The sequence below is a fragment of the Mesoplodon bidens genome (assembly GCF_964165515.1).
Source record: "Mesoplodon bidens genome assembly, chromosome: 4".
NCBI classification, from domain to species: Eukaryota; Metazoa; Chordata; class Mammalia; order Artiodactyla; family Ziphiidae; genus Mesoplodon; species Mesoplodon bidens.
The window spans coordinates 9,233,911-9,240,544 of NC_138160.1; positions in this window are offsets into that span (position 1 = coordinate 9,233,911).

Here is a 6,634-nt window from a genome sequence, read left to right on the forward strand (position 1 = left end):
CACTGGTGCAGAGAGGAGAGAATAACCTGGAAGTCATATTGGTTCATGTGTGATTTTCCTGCAAGGGGAGCTTAGCTTTGAATGATGAGAGCAGAATTAGAAGCTTCGGCTGGAAAGGAAGTGGCTCTCAACCTGGGACCCTTTCTGTTGTACTTTAAGAAATTGTAAAAGGAGGGTCTGCATCGCCCAAGGGCTTGCACAGTCCCGGGCTTGCAGCAAGTGGAAGCCCTAGGAGACTCATCGTTGCTGTGCTATTCCCCAAAACCAGCATTCCCACGCTATTTGAATAAATTATTATCCCCTGGGGCAGTCTCCAGCGCCACTGAGCTGTCCATCTGGACAGTCCAGGTAATCTCCCCAGGTACCAGTGATTCTTTCTGTTAATGCTCTGATTTCAAGGTTGCACCCATTTTGAATAGTCTCCCATTAACCCAACTTTTCCATAAGGCAGGTGACGTTTAATGTGCATTGTTGAAGAACACGTGTCACAGCACAGGAACCTCTCTCCGGAATCACACGTGCGTTGGTATGTGTCACTCTGCTGTAGTTTTTTCACAGCTGCTCCAGACACACAGACCAGAAGGTACTAACTAGTCTCCAAATGATGCACGTTTAGGCTAGGTCTCATTATTTACTTACAAAAATGATGCCGTAATTAATTTGGTCAGATGTTCTTATGGACTGATTTGTGTCCTCCCAAAATTCATGTGTTGAAGCCCTAACTTCCAGGACCTCAAAGACAGGGCCTTTAAAGAGGTGATTAAGTTAACATGAGGCTATTAGGGTGGGGCCCTAATCTGGCAGGACTGGCACCCTTACAGGAAGAGAAAGACACACCAGGGATGCACGTGCGCAGGGGAAAGGCCACGTGAGGACGCAGTGAGAAGGTGGCCATCTGCAAGCCAAGGAGAGACAAACCCTACTGGCACCTTGATCTTAGATGTCCAGCCTCCAGACTGTGACACATAAACTTCTGTTGTTGAAACCACCCATTTTGTGACATTTTGTTATGGCAACCTGAGCAAACTAATACAGATGTGTACTTTTCACCAGTCGTTCATTTTCCAGCGTAGGTGGAAAATGCACTAACCCATCTGTAGGTGGGGTAGACCTATCAGGCAGGTAGATGGGAATTCAGTTCTGCTTAGAAGGTATTATTACTTGAGGACCACCCTGTGCCTGCTACCGTGTGATAGAAAGTCAGGGAACCCAGGCTTCAGAGTTTCTCAAGTGTTGCTGATAGCTAAGCTAACTGGGTAGACGGGATTGATTCCCAAGCAACAGAACGTCCCCTGCGTCCTGCCCAGGCAGTGAAATGGGGGAAATCGCAGTTTTAACATCAGAGGACCTGGGTTTGAGTACCAGCTCCACTACTTGCCTATTAGTGCCTGGGCCTTAGCAAACGAATCTCTCTAAATGCCTCCATTTACCCCACTAAGAAATACCATGTCTACACTGCAGAGCTAACATGAGAATTAAAAATAAAGTATGTAAAAGGCTGATCACATGGTAGACAGTCATTACACGAGCATCATCCTTACTATCATAGTTTCTGGACTACGAATTTTCATTCATAATTAACATTTTCAAGTCAAGAGAAACTTCTGGCAACCACAGTTTGCTTTTCCGCGCTGTCACGGATGTACCAGTTGAGTAGTTTAGACTGGGGTAAGGGCAGGTGGAAGCAAGGAATCTGACACTTCTCCATTACAAATTCATCTCTTTCGGTCTTACTAAAACTCAAATTCATATTAACACACTCCTTACCAAAATGCAAATGCCTTTGAAAATGTAAGGCTTAAAAGCAGAGATGTGAAAAAGGGGCTACGAGATGGGAAGAGGGATAAATTAGGAGTTTGGGATTAACAGATACACACTACTGTATATAAAATAAACAAGAAGGACCTACTGTATAGCACAGGGAACTATACTCAATATTTTGTAATAATCTATAAAGGAAAAGAATCTGAAAAATACATATATGTATAACTGAATCACTTTGCTGTACCCCTGAAACTAAAACATTGTAAATCAACTATACTTCAGTAAAAAAACATTTTTTTAAATGTTAAAATGTGCAAAAAACAAAAAGGTGAAGGGGTAAAGGGTAACAGCCTGGGACAAGGTCAGTGCAGGGGGAGGTAAAGGGAAGCTCACTGGAACAGCAGCAGCTTCATCAACTTGCCTTAGGATTTTGCTGACTACCAGCTATGCGGTACGGGCACTCGCCTAATGTCTTGTGACACGCCACCCCTTCTTCAGCTGTCACTTTCCCCATGGACAATACCGCAAAGCTGTATCTATAGCCAACCGTACAAGACCTCGCCAAACGAATGTATCCACCGAGTTTGGGATATGGATGGAGTTTTGTGAAATTATTCTGACACAGCTGCCCAATTGTTCATCCTACAATATTATGGAGAAGAAAACTCACTTGATTCCTCCCTCGAATCCTTGAATTAAACCTAGTGATCGATGAGCTACTGTTTTATCCATCCTCCTGGGTAACGTTCACACCATAATATTAAATGAGAAAGAGTAAGACATCTAATCTCCCTCACCTGGAAAAGGCACATGGTTTTTGTTGCTCATGTTCCATTTGCATCAGTCCACTGGGTCACGAGTGCACCAATTCCAATACAGCCGTAAGGCGTCCTTATTACAGGAACACTTCACTCCGAAGGGAGGAGTCCTGCCCAAGAGGATCCTGGACGACTAAAGTTTTCTATCTGAGCAAAAAACTTTGTGTTATTTAGATGGAGATTTTCTTACATTTATACAAATATCCATCTGTTTCCATTTAAGTATATGACCTGCACCATCTTTGGGGAAAAAGAGCTCCTCCTGTTTAATACCTGCTATGACGAGTAGTATTTTCATTCGTCCAAAATAACCTAGTCCCTAAATGGAGCTCTTCAAGGAAGAGGACACTCTTCCGATGAGGAGGCAGCTGAGACGTTCCAGGGACAGTGACAGGTCCTCCTGCCGCCCGGTGGGTGGGGGCAGGCACCTGGCAGGGGGTCCCACCCTCCCTGCGCCCAGCACCATGGCCTGGCCCCTGCATGGAGCCCTTGACCCAGAGAGAAACCTGGCTCTCGTCTCTCACACCCTCCAAGTTCCTCTGGCCTCAACTTCATAACCTTAACTTTCACTAAGCTTTTCCCAATTCTTCTGTTCCCCAGTTAAAATTCTCAACACGGAATCCCGTAGCTCAGCTCACATCTATCTGCCAGCCACACCAGATGTCCAAACCTGGGTCGACAAACTGGAGAAGGGTCGGGGGCCTCTGGTCCTCAGAAGGCTGCTCTGGGGACAAGCTTATGGGTGAGGCAGTGTCAGAAGGGGATGAGGCACCGTTAGTGACCTCTTTCCACCAGAATCTTCAAAAACAGTCCCCTGGTTTAATCAGGACCCAGGGAACACAACTGTGTTCTCTCCAGCTGAGCCCTTGTGGGGGGGCGGTTATAGATTCCAACTTCCTTCTCTGGTCCTACACATTTCTCAGCTGGAGTCCTGATATGTTTCTCTTCACTCATCTGCACTCCAGTACTTCAACTACCTTGTTAGCAAATCACAGCCTCCTCGTGCTTGGGGATGCTGAGTTCTGCAGTTGTGTGACTCGCCTTCACCGCTGAAGGCTGCTGTGATGCCTCCCAGACCCCCGGAGGTTGGCGGCCCTGCTAAGATGGGAAAACTTATCATCATTTCAAGTCTTAGGACTCAGCCTGCTTGTGGAAGGATCCCTTCGGCAACATCCCCACCAAGTGGCTGTCCAGCCTCTGCTCCAGCATCTTCAGTGACAAGGGACTCACCAGGTCCAGAGGCAACACATTTTGACTTTAAATGACTTTATTAGGACTGTACTTCATCCTGAGGGTGAACGTCACGTCCCTCTGGCACCCACCCAATGACCCCAGTTCACACCCCAGAGCCACAGAACAGGTCGAATTGCAGGGAAGCAGCCAAGTGTAGTAAGACCCTGCGCCTCCGTGTCAGGTTGTAACTGAGCAAATTAATGATGACACACACCACTCCCCCTTGGTTAAAAAAAGGAAAAGTAAGACGGGGCCACCACCCTGAGGATGAGAACGGGACAGTTCCAGTGCATGGAAACCCAGGCACACAGCCGTGTTACCACTTTCCTTTCTGCTGCTGCCTGGCAGCCCTTCAAAATCTGAAAGATCTTTCCTCCGAACCGTCTCTCACCCAGGGTAAACATCACAGCCACTCTGTGCCTCTTAGGATGTCTTTTCAAGACCCTTTACCATCTAGAAGTTACTCTGCTTATCAATGCGGTTTCTTCTGCTCCCTTTTCTAATTCTAGTTCTTTATATCACCCATGTTAGTTTAGGGACAAACTGCCAAAAGCTTCCCCCGTGTGAGCCTGGAGGGGAGACCTGGAGAGGAGACCCCTCCCGGGGAGGCCTCCTTTGCGAGCATGGTCCAACCACACCCTTCCAACGGCCCAGTAGAACTTCTGGAGCCTATTCAATCCTGACCATGAAGTCAGTGGGATGGTTTCCTGCTCTTCGCAGCCGGCACATGGGAGAGTCCTCTTGAAGCTTGGCTCCCTTTAACTTCCTTTCCTCGTCAGAGCTAAGGGAATGCTGGCTAGGGCCCAGACAAGTCTGGGTAGTGCCAAGCATGGCTCTCCTAAGTACCAGTTTGTCTTAGCCAGGGCTGCTCTAATTGGGGGGCTTAAACACCAAGCATTTACCTCTCACAGTTCTGGAGGCTGGGGAGTCCAAGGTCAAAGCGCTGGCTGATCCAGAGTCTGGTGGGGGCCTGCTCCCTCGTTCATAGATGTCCCTCTTCTCGCTGTGTCCTCACGTGGTAGAAGGGGTGAGGGAGCTCTCTGGGGATCTCTTTTATCATGGCACTAATCCCGTTGATGAGGGCCCCACCCTCGTGACCTAAAGCAAAGGCCCCACCTCCTGATACCATCACACTGTGGTGGTGGGGGGTTAGGATTTCAACACAGGAATTTTGGGGGACTCAAACATGCGGTCCATAACACAGCTCCTCTACTTGGCAACCCTACCTGTCAAGAAAGGCAGTCCAAGGTGATTTCTTCCTTTTTCTAATTCCTTTCCCACACTGAGAAATCATCTCTCCCCCTACCAAACTCCCTGGGGGCAGGGATACAGCTGAGGCTCTGCTATTATTCATCCCTGCCCATGTCCCCAAGGACAGGATGCTCTCCTCGGATGTCACTGTGAAGGCCACGTCCAAGTTCACAGCCCCCTTGACTTGGTACAGTTCCCAACACCACTCTGGGAGCAGGCTTCCCTGCTCCTGGGAGCTCCCCGTCTCTCTGCGACACTCCAGACACACCTTCCAACCTCTCTAGCAGGTGTTGCCTCTTCCAGTGCCCTCCAGACTGGGGGAGTGGGCTCATTCACATTGCCGGGCACCTCTCGGCCCAATGCAACCTCAACCCTCCTGTCTCCGTCAGGCTGCTGAGGGTGCAAATTACACAGCACCCACGTAAAAACAGCTTAAGAACAACATGGTCTTATCACTTCACTGCACAAGATGTCTTGAAGTCAGAGGCTCCAGGTCGGTTCAGCCACTCAGTGCATCATCAAAGACCCAGTCTTTCCTTCTTTCTGCTCCTCCAGCCTCAGCATCTTGGGTTCCATCTTCATTTTTCCCCCAGTGGTTGCAAAATGGCTGCTAAAACTTCAGGTGTTACTGCCGCAAAACCTTTCCCGAAGTTCCCAGCGGACGGACCCTCCAACCTCACTGGGGGAAACTGGATTACTGGCCCACAGCCCATCCTGACGCCCAGGGGATGGGATCAGACAACGGGCAGGGCCCACGTTCCCTGAACTCATCAACGCCTGACACCTGGATAACTGGTGCCTGTCACCAAGGAGAGGGGAGATGGCTGTCGGGCAGGAGGGAGCAGAGTCTGCACACCTCCTTGGCTGGTCTACTGGCACCCCTGCTGCCTGGGCCAGCAAACTTTGCTGTCCAGACCAGGTGAGGAATACGCCACCGTGGCCCACACGACTCCAACATCTTAATAAAGGGCTGATCACACTAGGGCCGCGGTGGGCAACAAGCCACACCACACAACCAAGGGATGTGCTTCTTGTCTGTCGAGACTTTAGTAGACTCCTGTCGTATGCTCTGCAATGGCTTCAAGGTCTTTTCTGGAATGTGCTCGGCAAGGGCTAAGCTAGGAAATACACATACTAATACAAGCTTAGAAGACTCCTGGACTTGAGGACACTGAATTCTTCACAGGTCTTTAATAATTATGGCCATCAGAGAAAGTACTTTGGCAGTGGGGTAGTATCCAGTTGCGTGGTTTAAATATCAGGAATCTTGCATTTTTTTTATTCTGGCTATCACCTGTCCTGGTGTATGCCATCTCCCAACAATAGTGAATAATGTATGTGGAAGAGTCTCATTTCCTACATCATCTAAACTTGGTTTCATGTGCAGTTGGTGGAGCTAAGCATTTCGAGGAGTCTGAATGCCAGAGTTGGCTGAGGGTCTGATGAGGTGCCCACCTGGCACACCTGGGGAACACAAGCATTGCGATCCTGGGACCATGCTTCCAGAGAAAGATGTGTTCAGTTGGAAATGTGCTCAAGTCTTTGAGCACCTGAGTGTTAATGGAACC